Here is a 15,393-nt window from a genome sequence, read left to right as displayed (position 1 = left end):
TTTGAGAATAGAAGACCCTAATACATACCCACAGCATTCCTGTTTGATCATAAGCATACACTTCACTTATTACTCACTTAGTGAGATCATTGATATTATTCAAAAAATAGTTGGTGTTGGACATGAGCAAGATGGCAGAACTGAAGGCTCCAGACTTTCCTTCCACCAATGGACAAACCTCTTCGACAACAATACACAGACTGTTTCCCTTTTCAAGAAATTCAGACACCAGCTGAAAGGTGCCTGCACCCCATGAAAAGCTCAAAACCAGATGCATCAAAGTTGGTAGGAAATTTCGTGGCACCCTCTCACCATAACCCCTTCTCTTGGCATAGCACATGGTCTAGAGGAACCCCCCCAGCTCCCAGCATCTTCCTGGGCAGGAAAGGAGAGGACTGTACCCTACATTCAAAGTTTTGACATTTCCAGGGGCTGCCTGAGGGCCTGGTATCTGTCTTGGCTGAATCTGAGCCCTGAAAAGGAAGAGCTCCAAGGTGGGAGCCACTGAGAATAAAGATGACAGTTTGGACTAGTATACATTCATTTACCATACATTTCCCTTTGTTGCAGAACATAACAAGAGGATGATAACCCCCAAATTCCAGCTTTTCTCAGGGAAGGGAAAGAGTTGGAGAATGGGTCCAACATTCCAGCTTCTCAATGGCCTGGGGACTGGCTTCCGTCTCACCTGCCTTGGGGGTACTACTAGGACCTGCTCTATTCTAGATGCCTGGGAGCCAGTGTGAATAAAGGTAAGGGTTTGGACCATTACATGCTCACTTGACTTTATATATATAGAATCTGTGAATAAGAGTAACCAACTATATTTTGCTGGGTATATTGCTGCTCCAAACAAAATCAGGGAGGAAGAAGCAGTGAGGGGCAGGGATCAACAACTAATGGAACCTGGTACAGAAATGCAAAATAATGTCTTCAAATGTGGACAAGATGTATCCCCATTATAGAAGATTATAACGATAAATGAACAAGTCAGTGTATCAAATAATAATATAATGATCAAGTAAATTTTACTTGAGAAATCCAAGATATTTTCAACATTGGTCATCTCTTATGGTTATTCACTTCATTAACATAATAAAGGAGAATATCCACCTGGTCATCTAGATTTCAAAAAGCATTTTATAAAACTCAACTGTAGGGCTTCCCTGGTGGCGCAGCGGTTGAGAGTCCGCCTGCCGATGCAGGGGACGGGGGTTCGTGCCCCGGTCCGGGAAGATCCCACATGCCGCAGAACGGCTGGGTCCGTGAGCCATGGCCGCTGAGCCTGCTTTTTTTTTAGAAAAAAAAAAAAAAAAAAAAAACTCAACTGTATAGCTAATAAAATTACTTATCAGGCTAGGAGTAGAAAAAAATAATTACTTAACATTGTCATGATATATACAGGTAAAAAATTACTTAACATTGTCATGATATGTATATATATTTTTGTCATGTCTTACAAAAAAATGTAAGAATCATCTTCATTAAAACCAGACTCTAAACACATATAGTCAAGTGTCATCTATGATATTTTCAACTGCAAATAACAAAATGGAAATTAAACTTGCTTAAATGATAAGAAAGTTTATTAACTCACAGGATTGGATTTATCTTGGCTTCAAACTTCGGGATTGGCTTGAAACTGTTGCTGTTTTCCTATAATTCACTCATATGTGGTATCTTTGTTTGTTTCACTCTCAGGCTCTATTATTTTTCATGGTGGAAAAATGGAGGTAGTATTTTTTCAGATAACGCACCCCCATACCAGGACGTCCCAAAGGAAAAAAATATATATATCTCTTTTGGTGGATCACTTTTAAGAGAGAAGAAACTTCATGCCCAGACTCCTCTAGCAAATTACTATATATGTCTCTTGGCCCCAAATTAGTAAATATGCTCAATTTCAATTCTCCACTTTGGCTAAGGGTAATGTCTTATGATGACTGGCTTAAACCTGAATTATTGGACCAGTCATTATGGCAAGTGTGATGGGAATACTCTTGATCAATAAAATTTATTATTATTATTATTTTGGCTTAAAAACAGAAATTTATTTCTCACAGTTCATAAAGTCTGGGAAGTCCAAAATCAAGGTACCAGCATTCTTGGGTTCTGTTGAGAACCCGCTTCTTGGTTTGCAGACTGACACCTTCTTGCTGTCTCTCTTTTATTTTTTTAATTTTATCAAAGATAATATAAAAAGCTAAGCCTTTATTTCTTGTCTAAAGTTAGAGCTAAAACTCACTTTTCTACATTACAATGGAAGAGTCATCGATTACTTCTTTTTTATAATTTTTTAACATCTTTATTGGAGTATAATTGCTTTACAATGGTGTGTTAGTTTCTGCTTTATAACATAGTGGATCAGCTATACATATACATATATCCCCATATCCCCTCTCATCCTCCCTATCCCACCCCTCTAGGTGGTGACAAAGCAACAAGCTGATCTCCCTGTGCTATGCAGCTGCTTCCCACTAGCTATCTATTTTATATTTGGTAGTGTATATATGTCCATGCTACTCTCTCACTTCGTCCCAGCTTACTCTTCCCCCTCCCCATGTCCTCAAGTCCATTCTATACGTCTGTGACTTTATTCCTGTCCTGCCCCTAGGTTATTCAGAACCATTTTTTTTTTAGATTCCGTATATATGTGTTAGGATATGGTATTTGTCTTTTTCTTTCTGACTTACTTCACTCTGTATAACAGACTCTAGGTCCATCCACCTCACTACAAAAAACTCAATTTCGTTTCTTTTTATGGCTGAGTAGTATTCCATTGTATATATGTACCACATCTTTTCTATCCATTCATCTGTCGATGGATGCTTAGGTTGCTTCCATGTCCTGGCTATTGTAAATAGAGCTGCAATGCACATTGTCGTAAATGACTCTTTTTGAATTATGGTTCTCTCAGGGTATATGTCCAGTAGTGGGATTGCTGGGTCACATGGTAGTTCTATTTTTAGTTTTTTTAGGAACCTCCATACTGTTCTCCATAGTGGCTGTATCAATTTACATTCCCACCAACAGTGCAAGAGTGTTCCCTTTTCTCCACACCCTCTCCAGCATTTATTGTTTGTAGACTTTTTGATGATGGCCATTAGACTGGTGTGAAGTGATACCTCATTGTAGTTTTCATTTGCATTTCTCTAATGATTAGTGATGTTGAGCATCCTTTCATGTGTTTGTTGGCAATCTGTATATCTTCTTTGGAGAAATGTCTATTTAGGTCTTCTGCCCATTTTTAGATTGGGTTGTTTGTTTTTTTGTTATTGAGCTGCATGAGCTGCTTGTATATTTTGGTGATTAATCCTTTGTCAGTTGATTCATTTGCAAATATTTTCTCCCATTCTGAGGGTTGACTTTTCATCTTGTTTACAGTTTCCTTTGCTGTGCAAAAGCTTTTAAGTTTTAATAGGTACCATTTGTTTCCTTTTGTTTTTATTTCCATTTCTCTAGGAGGTGGGTCAAAAAGGATCTTGCTGTGATTTATGTCATAGAGTGTTCTCCCTATGTTTTCCTCTAAGAGTTTTATAGTGTCTGGCATTACATTTAGGTCTTTAATCCATGCTAAGTTTATTTTTGTGTACCATGTTAGGGAGTGTTCTAATTTCATTCTTCTACATGTAGCTGTCCAGTTTTCACAACACCACTTATTGAAGAGACTGTCTTTTCTCCATTGTATATTCTTGACTACTTTATCAAAAATAAGGTAACCATATGTGTGTGGGTTTATCTCTGGGCTTTCTCTCTTGGTCCATTGATCTATATTTCTGGTATTGTGCCAGTAACATACTGTCTTGATGACTGTAGCTTTGTAATATAGTCTGGAGTCAGGGAGCCTGATTCCTCCAGCTCAGTTTTTCTTTCTCAAGATTGCTTTGGTTATTCAGGGTCTTTTGAGTCTCCATACAAATTGTGAAAATTTTTGTTCTAGTTCTGTGAAAAATGCCATTGGTAGTTTGATAGGGATTGCACTGAATCTGTAGATTGCTTTGGGTAGTATAGTCATTTTCACAATGTTGATTCTTCCAGTCCAAGAACATGGTATATCTCTCCATCTGTTTGTATCACCTTTAACTTCTTTCAACAGTGTCTTATAGTTTTCTGCATACAGTTCTTCTGTCTCTTTAGGTAGCTTTATTCCTAGGTATTTCATTCTTTTTGTTGCAATGGTAAATGGGAGTGTTTCCTTAATTTCTCTTTCAGATTTTTCATCATGAGTGTAGAGGCATGCAAGAGATTTCTGTGCATTAATTTTTTTCCTGCTAGTTTACCAAATTCATTGATTAGCTTTATTAGTTTTCTGGGAGCATCTTTAGGATTCTCTACGAATAGTATCATGTCATCTCTCCAAACAGTGATAGCTTTACTTCTTTTCCAAATTGGATTCCTTTTATTCCTTTTTCTTCTCTGATTGCTGTGGCTAAAACTTCCAAAACTATGTTGAATAATAGTGGTGAGAGTGGGAAACCTTGTCTTGTTCCTGATCTTAGTGGGAATGGTTTCAGTTTTTCACCATTGAGAACAATGTTGGCTGCGGGTTTGTCAAATATGGCCTTTATTTTTTTGAGGTAAGTTCCCTCTACGCCTACTTTCTGTACTGTTTTTACCATAAATGGGTGACGAATCTTGGTGAAAGCTTTTTCTGCATCTATTGAGATGATCGTATGGTTTTTGTCCTTCAATTTGTTAATATGGTGTATCACATTGATTGATTTGGGTATATTGAAGAATTCTTGCATTCCTGAGATAAACCGCACTTGATCATGGTGTATGATTCTTTTAATGTGCTGCTGGATTCTGTTTGCTAGTATTTTGTTGAGGATTTTTACATCTATGTTCCTCAGTGATATTGGCCTGTAGTTTTCTTTCTTTGTGACATTGTTGTCTGGTTTTGGTATCAGGCTGATGGTGGCCTCACAGAATGAGTTTAGGAGTTTTCTTCCCTCTGCTATATTTTGGAAGAGTTTGAGAAGGATAGGTGTTAGCTCTTCTCTAAATGTTTGATAGAATTCTCCTGTGAAGCCATCTGGTCCTGTACTTCTGTTTTTGGAAGACTTTTAAACACAGTCTCAATTTCAGTGCTTGTGTTTAGCCTTTTATATTTTCTGTTTCTTCCTGGTTCAGTCTCAGAAGGTTGTGGTTTTCTAAGAATTTGTCCATTTCTTCCAGGTTGTCCATTTTATTGGCATATGGTTGGTGGTAATAATCTCTCATGATCCTTTGTATTTCTGCTGTGTCAGTTGTTACTTCTCCTTTTTCATTTCTATTGATTTGAATCTTCTCCCTGTTTTTCTTAATGAGTTTGGTGAATGGTTTATCAATTTTGTTTATCTTCTCAAAGAACCAGCTTTTATTTTTATTGATCTTTGTTATTGTTTCCTTCATTTCTTTTTCATTTATTTCTGATCTGACCTGTATGATTTCTTTCCTTCTGCTAACTTTGGGGTGTTTTTGTTCTTCTTTCTGTAATTGCTTTAGGTGCAAGCTTAGGTTGTTTATTTGAGATTTTCTTGTTTCTTGAGGTAGGATTTTATTGCTATAAACTTCCCTCTTAAAACTGCTTTTGCTGCATCCCATAGGTTTTGGGTCATTGTGTTTTCATTGTCATTTGTTTCTAGGTATTTTTTGATTTCCTCTTTGATTTCTTCAGTGATCTCTTGGTTATTAAGTAGTGTATTGTTTAGTCTCCATGTGTTTGTATTTTTTACAGGTTTTTTTCCTGTAATTGATATCTAGTTTCATAGCGTGTGGTCGGAAAAGATACTTGATACGATTTCAAATTTCTTAAATTTACCAAGGCTTGATTTGTGAATGAAAATATGATCTATCCTGGAGATGTTCCATGAGCACTTGAGAAGAAAGTGTATTCTGTTGTTTTTGGATGGAATGTCCTATAACTATCAATTAAGCCCGTCTTGTTTAATGTATCATTTAAAGCTGTGTTTCCTTATTTATTTTCATTTTGGATGATCTGTCCATTGGTGAAAGTCGGGTGTAATAAAAATAATTTTAAAAGTTAAAAAAAAAAAAAGAAAGAAGAGAGCAACCAAACCAAAAAACAAATCCACCAATGATAAGAAGCCCTAGAAACTGTACTAAGAAAGAACCAAACAAAAAGGATAGACAGAACCCTAGGACAAATGGTGAAAGCAAAGGAATACAGAGAAAATAACACAAAGAAGCATATACATACACACTCACAAAAAGAGAAAAGGGAAAAAAAATATATATATATATATATACATCATTGCTCCCAAAGTCCACTGCCTCAATTTTGGGGTGATTCATTGTCTATTCAGATATTCCACAGGTGCAGGCTACACCAAGTTGATTGTGGAGATTTAATCCACTCCTCCTGAGGCTGCTGGGAGATATTTCTCTTTCTCTTCTTTGTTTTGCACAGCTCCTGGGGTTCAGCTTTGGATCTGGCCCTGCCTCTCCATGTAGGTCGGCTGAGGGTGGTTGTTCTTTGCTCTGAGAGGACGGGGTTAATGCAGCAGCTGATTAAGGGGCTCTGGCTCACTCAGCCTGGGGGAGGGAGGGGTACGGAATTCAGGGTGAGCCTGTGGTGGCAGAGGCCAGCATGATGTTGCAACAGCCTGAAGTGCGCCATGTGTTCTCCCGGGGGAAGTTGTCCCTGGGTCACGGGACCCTGGCAGTGGCGGGCTGCACAGGCTCCCAGGAGCGGAGGTGTGGATAGTGACCTGTGCTTGCACACAGGCTTCTTGGTGGCTGCAGCAGCAGCCTTAGCATCTCATGCCTGTCTCTGGTGTACGCGCTGATAGCCACGGCTTGTGCCGGTCTCTGGAGCTTGTTTAGGCAGTGCTCTGTATCCCCTCTCCTTGCGCACCCCTAAACAACGGTTTCTTGACTCTTAGGCAGGTCCAACCTTTTCCCGGACTCCCTCCCCGCCAGCTGTGGTGCACTAGCCCCCTTCAGGCTGTGTTCACGTAGCCAACCCCAGTCCTATCCTTGGGATCTGACCTCCAAAGCCTGAGCCTCAGGTCCCAGCCCCAACCCGCCCCGGCAGGTAAGCAGACAAGCCTCTCGGGCTGGTGAGTGCTGGTAGGCACCGATCCACTCTGCGGGAATCTCTCCACTTTGCCCTCTGCACCCCTGTTGCTGCGCTCTCCTCTGTGGCTTGAAGCTTCCCCACCACCTGTCTCTGCCAGTGAAGGGGCTTCCTAGTGTGTAGAAACATTTCCTCCTTCACAGCTCCCTCCCAGAAGTGCAGGTCCCGTCCCTATTCATTTGTCTCTGTTTTTCCTTTTGTCTTTTGCCTTACTCAGGTACTTGGGGAGTTTCTTGCCTTTTGGGAAGTCTGAGGCCTTCTGCCAGCGTTCAGTGGGTGTTCTATAGGAGTTGTTCCACATGTAGATGTATTTCTGTTGTATCTGTGGGGAGGAAGGTGATCTCCACGTGTTACTCCTCTGCCATCTTGAAGGTCTCCGATCAATAAAATTTAGCTTTGAAGCTGCAGTTGCGTCAGTTTTCTCTGAACCAAATGGGGTACTTTGGGGAATTTTGGAATTTTGTATAACTGATTTTAAAAATCAAGTCACTGATTGAAAAACAGAACAAAGGAATAGCTACCAACAATGATCAGTACATTCACTATCACCAAAAGTATTTTAAATTATACTACAGTCCTAGGCAGTTCAAAAGAACAATAAAAGCAGAAATAGGAGATGTGAATATCGGGGAGGAATTGGAAGAGAGTGCAAAATTGTCAATTTATAATATTATCTTAAAAGGAATAAAATAGAGCTAACAGAAAATCTAGATCATTGAGTAAAATGAGTTAGCACAAGATCAACATGAGAAAATTACTTTCCTACACATAAGTAATAACTGATTGGAAATGTAAAATCTTTAAAAAAATATCCCATTCACACATTTATAATAGCCACAAACCTCTGTTATATGTTGAAATAAGTCTAATATATAATGTGCAGGACCTACATGTTTAAAATATAAAACTTTACCAGAAGACCTAACCTGGATAAATTACTTGGCTCCGAATGGCTTGATTAAATATTAAAATTCTTATGAAATAAAATACAGGGAAAGTACAAAAATGAAGCAAAGCATTCCTCAGCAATATTTCTTCAGAATAAACAACGAAGAAAATTATCTCTTCTTACTGTTTGTATTTATAAATGCCTTAAATAAGAGTACAAACCACAAACAAAACTCTTTTTCTGGTTTCAGTTTGTAAATTTTTAGTTATCTATCTTGCTTCAAGGATAGAGTTTACAATATCCAAAGACTGGGAGAAGAGTTCACATTTTTCTGTAGATTCTGGAAGTTGAGTTCAGGATTTATCCACTCCATCTGAACATTAGAATCACCTAGGATCTTTAAAAATTATTGATGTCCAAGTCCGTATAGATCAATTATATCACATTTCTGGGGGTGACACCAGGTCTCTGGAAGTTTTTACTTTCGTAGGTTATTCCAAACTAAATCTAGGGTTGACAACTTCTGACTAAATTCTCCATGCCGTGTTTTATGATGATGTTGAAGAGTTGCAGAAAAGAGAAAAAGCAAAAGCATTGGTCTGGAAATTTGGAAGTAATTGTAAATTGTTGGACTACAAAAAAATTGATGAGCAATGCATCTTAACTATTCATAGACAATATGCTTGAGAAGACTTTAAGTGTTTAGAAAAAGGATAGAATGTTTTGGAATTAAAATATGTTTTCATTCTCATAAAAGTATAAAGTTGCCTAGAAAGTTAAATATCTTTGAGTCAGGCTGAGTCTGTTGCCATAGGAGATTCTGTAGAAGATGTGGGTATATTCTAAGGCTGAAGCAGAAATCCAGAGTCTCTGAGAAGATTCAGGAGGAAAGAGGTACAGACCAGTGTGGATGATCAGGAGATTGTGAAGAAGGTCAGGTACAGATCTGGGAGCAAGAAAGCTCAACCAAAATGAAAAATCCAAAAGCAGACTGAAAAATATGTAGGGTCAAATTTGAGATTTCATGATGTTTTTCTTTATTTCAGCTGTGACCTTGCAGTGACCTAGAAATAATAAATGCTGTGTCCCAGGACATTACTGCTCAGTGCTAGTTCCTTAACATCTATTTTCTGCTTTGAATATATCTAATGTCAACTCTGGAGCATCTGAAAACAAGTTAAGACGTTTTGCAAGCAATAAATTATAGTGTCTTTTTCATGCATATTTTTGCTATTATTAGAAGGCAATTTCCATAATTCAAAGGGTTTCATTTAAAAATATTGAAATAATATTTAAAAGAGGTCATTTTAAACTGAATCTTTTCAAGTTTCTTTTTAGTAGGCAATATTTTCTGTTACATGAGTCTGAACAAGCTATCCCTCTAGAAAAGGTTATTTTAAAATAAATTTGGATGTATTTTGATGTATCAAATTTCCTTTTCAGTGATTATTGTTTCAGTAACACATATTTTTGATTTGGTGTCTTTAATGTTAACACTAAACATATTTGTAGGTGGAATGGGATAGGAGAAAAAAGATTTGCAAAAAAAAAGAAACAATTATTTTAAGCTGAAAGTGCTATTTAACCTTTTGAGTTTGGTAAGGATATATTTTCTTATACATTTTTTTAATAACCCTAAAATTATTCATCGAGTATATATTAGAACATTTCTAATATGACCAGCTACCAATTTCTTTACTTTCTAACAATATAGACCAATATATTGGAGACTAGGACTTAGTCCTCTACAAAATATTAAATCAGATTTATAAGAAGAGAAATTTCCTACTGATCTATTTGCACCTTTTTACTCTATGGCATTCAATCATTTAACAGATACTTTTATGGTCCTTAGTTGTATTAAAGTCTTAATAAATATAATCAGTGCCTCTGATGTTAAAATATAATATATTATTTTACATAGAATGTTAAAAAATATTTGTGTTTATGAATTGTAATTTATTTTTAGCTGGTACAATAACAGATGTTCTACTGAATCCCTGTTCTACTGAATTGAAGTTCTATTGAACACCTCTAATGCCCTATGGACAGGTCAAGCAAACCCTACCAACCCTGAAATACTAAGGCCAGGGAGAATAATCTAAGGCAAAATTTCACAACTGCTCAGACCCCAAGACAACTTAACATAGGCATAAGAAGAATGAATTTAGGCCACTTTTCTATCTCCAAGAAACAATGTTGACAACTAAAACTGGAAAATTCTGACTGACATCCACTTATCAACATCATAGAGAAAAATACTAGGACAACAGTAGGCTGGAAGATCTTACCCCATAAGCTGTTTAATAATTTTGGACATACAAAATTCTTTTCCTCCTAGCTTTGTCCTGGGTCTTTGACTTAAGCCACTTTAAACTTCTTCACAGCTTCCCATAGCATGTTGTTTTGCCTCAAACATAGTTCATTTTTTCTCATCATAATATTATTAGCATGTGAAGGTGCTTCTTTAGGAGGTATAGGAGTGTTGTATACTGAAATCTAAACTATGCATGATCAAATTCTCACTTTATTTTTGGATCATCTCAATTTTATGGTCAATGGATTATAAATATTTTTCACTTTCCCCTTATTATGGCTGTCATTTCATGAGGCGTTATGGGTTGAACTGTGTCCCCCAAAATGATATGTTGAAGTATAGCCCCCAATACTTCAAAATGTGACCTTATTTGGAAATAGGACCTTTAGAGGTAATCACTTTAGAATAAGGTCATTAAGATGGGCACTGTCCAATATGACTGCTGTCCTTATAAAAAAGGGAGATTTGACATGGAGGCAGACATGCACAGAGAGAAGATCATATGAGGACAGGTAGGGAGAAGTCAGCCATGTGTCTAGAAAGATTAATCTGCAAGTCAAGGAATGCCAGAAGCTAGAAGAGGCAAGGATGGATTCTCCCCTGGAACCATCAGAGATGCCAGCATAGACCTGATTTTGGAATTCTAGCCTCCAAAGCATGAGGCTATAAATTTCGGCTGTTTTAAGCTACCCATTTTTTGGTACTTTCTTACACCAATCCTAAGAAACTAAAACATGTGATTTTTGCTATCTCCACACAATCTCTTAAATTTCCTGGCTTCACAAATTTTATTTTTCAAACTCATCCTGCACATTTGAATTATAAGACACTTTCCTCATCCATTACAGTAAAGACACCTCTGATCACTGCTCTAGTACATGCATCTTAAAAAACACTGTGGATATATCTGTCAAAATAATATTCTTCAGGGTTATATTTCACTGTTTGGAATGAAGTTGTTAGTCATGTACAGCAGTAACTGATCCTTGGCTTTAGTTAGGCTCCTTCCATTTTTCACAATGAAGAAGACCATCTACCCAAAGCAGTCCAGGTAGGAGGAATGCTCTGAAATACTGAAGAAAATCATTGTGATCATAGAAGTAAGTGATTTGAAAAATATTCCACTGCGAAGTCCTCCTAATCAGCCCTTGTGGATCTGTGCCATTATTTCTTAATGTCGCTTATTTTTATATTACTGTTATTCTAATCATTGTTGAGAAACAACCATGAGTGGAACTGGATAGCAATTTGTCTAAAGCCTCAGTTACCCAGAAACCAGCTTAGTAACCAGAGATAAGTTCAAAAAGTTCTAACAGCAAAAATTCTGGACTTAGAATTCATTATGCTAAATGCGTGCACCCAGATAGAAGGGAAATCCATTGGTCTCACATTCAAAGCCTATGCACCCTTAATTTATAGACAATTCTATAAGCAAAATCCACTCATTTTCAGATCAACTACACAGAAATGTAAGAAACTCCTAAAGTTTAACATATTTCATTTTATTTTTGAAGCAATGTCAATACATAAAATTCTAAATATATAGAAAAACATGCACCAATAGCTTAAATTGCCTTTAAAAACTTCCATTAGCATTTTAACATTCTCTCTGCATTTTAATCTATGTATACATCTTTTATAATAAATGCTGTACATTTGCAGTATGTATCCTTTCTCCTTTATCACTGTGAGAAATGGACTATTGCCTGCCATATCAATAAACAAAGTATGTTACAGTTATCAACGATTGCAGCCCTCTAACGTGAGCTGGTGAGCCCTGAGGAAACTCAGGAAGGAAAGAATACCTGCCATCTAGCAGCCATCAGACTGCAGCCACTCCCCATGGTGAGCCCTGAGGAAACTCAGGATGTGAAAACACAAGATACTGGCCCCAGAGAGCTGAGGTGTATATCAAAGGAATGATTTCAGTGAGCCCAGACTTCTGCATCTTCCTATACACAGAAAAGTGCTACATTCCTTAACTTGACATATCTGGTTGTTTTTTTTTTTAAATTAACAATAATCTTTTGACTTTCAGACTACCTGCCCTTTGTTGCAAAACTCCTATATATTCTGGCTCTCCCTATCACATCCTTGGAGCAGTTCTCTCAGGGTTACTTGAGATGCTGCCTCCTAGGCTTGAAGTCCTAAAAATTCCGGCCAAGTAAGATATAACTCTCAACTTTTAGGTTGTGAACAATTTTTTAAGTTGACAACTGTATATTATATCAAAGATATTTTCCATGCCATTACTTGTTGGCCACCACAACCCCTCTAACGTCAACATAATATTCCATTAAAGTCCTTTACTTCATTCCATTAAACCTGTAGATTAAAATAAGGGTGGATGCTGCATCTGATATCTAAATATCCATAGACAGCAGCAAGCAGCGGCAGATGGAACTGTGGCTTAGAGGAATGAGGTGAATGTTTATTAAAAGTTGATAGAGGAAGTCTAACATAACTATTCCTCCGTAGCTACTGGATGATTCATGGTAATACTGCATGGCTAGAGTCATTCAAAATCTCCAAATCCCCTATTTAAGAAGTCAAAAAAGCATTCAATATGAAAAACACTTCAGTCACATTTGTAGAATGTTTAAAAGTAAAGTGAGTTTTAGCTCAGACGGGTATATTTCAGATATGGAAAATGAAATCAGGAACAACACAGATGATGCTTGATTGGGACACACTAATTATATACTACACCTGGTCACCCAGTTTCCAGCTTCATAGGGGGGCAAAAGCACAATCAGCCATTCCATACACTGGGCAAAGAACCATGCACTGATCTGGAGGAAAAATCCCTGCTGGTAAGGAAAGATTAATATAACCTAATCCACAAGATTGCAAGGGGTCCATCCAGTTGTGGAAACTGCTTCATTTTGAAATGAAACTAGACTTTAAAACCCGCTGAAGAAACTCTCTTGTAAAACAGAAAACAAAACCGACAAAAACGACAAAAAGTGATCAGCGATGTATTACTCTAATCGTTAACATGTTTTAGTTGACTTTTAAAGATATATAGAAACATTTGCTTCTCATAAGAACAATTATGAATAACTAGGCCTATTTAAATTTAAACCCCATGCTAACTACTGGATTTGCATTAGGTAAGGAAAAGGAAAATAGCATTTATTTTTTCAGAAGCATGAAATGAGACAATTGGTATGCATCACTCAACTTAATAAGTATAACATCCCTATGGAGTAACATTGTCTCCATTATTACGGATGAGGAAATTGAGTCAATAATAAATACACATGGCTAGTGAATGGAACATCCAGATTTAAAATGCCAATCTTACTCCAACATGTGTTCTTAAGCAACATATTATACTAATTCTTCTATTCTATTAACCAGATAGGTCTTAAGTCCAGAGAACCACAAAAAATCCTTTGAAACTATTCACACTCAATTTTCCCCTCTGATTTAAACTTATCATAAAACAAAAACTCAAGCTGGAATTACTTCAGCTACCCTTGCATATCTCTCAAACTCATCAAAACACAATTCTCAACATCTGCATTCTAAGGACCAGAGGCAAAGAAGGTAAGAAGAGAAGTAAAGGAAAACAACTGAAAGAATAGTTCAGCTGAAAAAGAAACAAAAGAAGAGGAAGTGGATGAGAAAAGAGAGAAATATAGTTCTAATTCTCTACTTTTCAGCCAATGTATTGAAGAAATACACTTACACCACTATTGCCTGGAAATCACTGATGAGGAAAAAATGTGCGTGTGTTCTTGTATTTCATCTATGCCATTTTTTAATGTCTTAGGCTATGTTTTGAGTCCTTTGAGATTTCTGAATGCTGACAAAATGAGTGGAGAAAGTAATTCTAGAATTTAGAGGAGGACAGATGAATCACAGATTACATATTTCATCAACTGTCATCTAAGTTTCAATTTTTCTTCAACACAAATCTTCAAGAAAGTCAGACTGTCTTCATATCTTGACTTCATGACCTCTTTAGTATTTGGTATAAAAATATTTTTTTAAAAGGAAGCAGAAGGAAAAGCAAGTGCACACTGTAACTCTGTGTGCTGTCCATGGTATTTGTCCTCACTGCCTTTGCAATCCCATTACTTTTCAGTACAGGCAAAGTCCACTGACGACTGTGAGTCTGTTTAGCACAAAAAGTAGCATATTTTTGTATTTCACACACTTAAAAATAATCTAAGACATTAGCAATACTTTTAAAGCATGGTAACTTAACCTAAAACCAAATGTCAAGGCTATTTTACAGGATACTCCAATATTTAGGTTCTGGAGTGGAGAATTCTAATTCATGGTGAAAAGGGAGGTTTCTCCACACCACCAAGCAATGCTCCAGACACCAGCTGAGCATTCTACAATTCAACTGAATTCTAACATTATCTACCCAAAGATAGCATCAGATTCCACAGGTAAATAGTTCGATCCTACAAGACTGCCCTCCACTTTGGATGCCAATTGCAGGCTATAAAAAATTAATAAACAGAAACCTCAGTTTGAGTTGGGAGACCAGAAAGGAGAGCTCTCACAGATGGTGAAGATAGCAGAGCCCAACAGGATAGAGAAAGACTCCTCTTCTTTCCTGGCAAGGACTCAGCCAATGAAAAGGCACAGACTTTGTTTACTATACTCTCCTAACTTCCTTTTCCTCTCTATAAAAGTGTTCTCCTTTCCTTGCCCTGTGGGGACTTGCAGGTGGCTCACCATAGCTGCTGATCCCAAATTGCAATTCTCCACCAATCCTGAATAAACCTATCTTTGCTGGAGAAATATCAGGCAGTTAATTAGTTTCAGGTCAACAAAGCCCAGGTTGTGACTAGTCTTTTGACTCATGTGCTACAAATTGGAGGTTCCAACAACCCAGTCCAACTCAGGATGCCAATCTCAAGTGCACATTGTTACCTGTACTTCTGACCAACTGGCTATAAATCATATTTCCATGACCTTTCCTTGGGTTTGATTAATTTGCTAGAGCATGTCTACTGGGGAAAAAAAAAAAAAAAGCACAACATAAGAGCTGTAAGTTGAATTTTATTCAGAGTCTTACTAGGACTATAGCCCAGGAGATAGCCTCTCAGATAACTCTGAGGAACTGCTCCAAAGAGGGAGGGA

Source organism: Neophocaena asiaeorientalis, unplaced genomic scaffold, assembly GCF_003031525.2.
Source record: "Neophocaena asiaeorientalis asiaeorientalis breed wild unplaced genomic scaffold, Neophocaena_asiaeorientalis_V1.1 scaffold170, whole genome shotgun sequence".
NCBI lineage: Eukaryota > Metazoa > Chordata > Mammalia > Artiodactyla > Phocoenidae > Neophocaena > Neophocaena asiaeorientalis.
The sequence above is the reverse complement of the archived record's forward strand: the minus strand, read 5'-3'. Positions refer to the sequence as shown.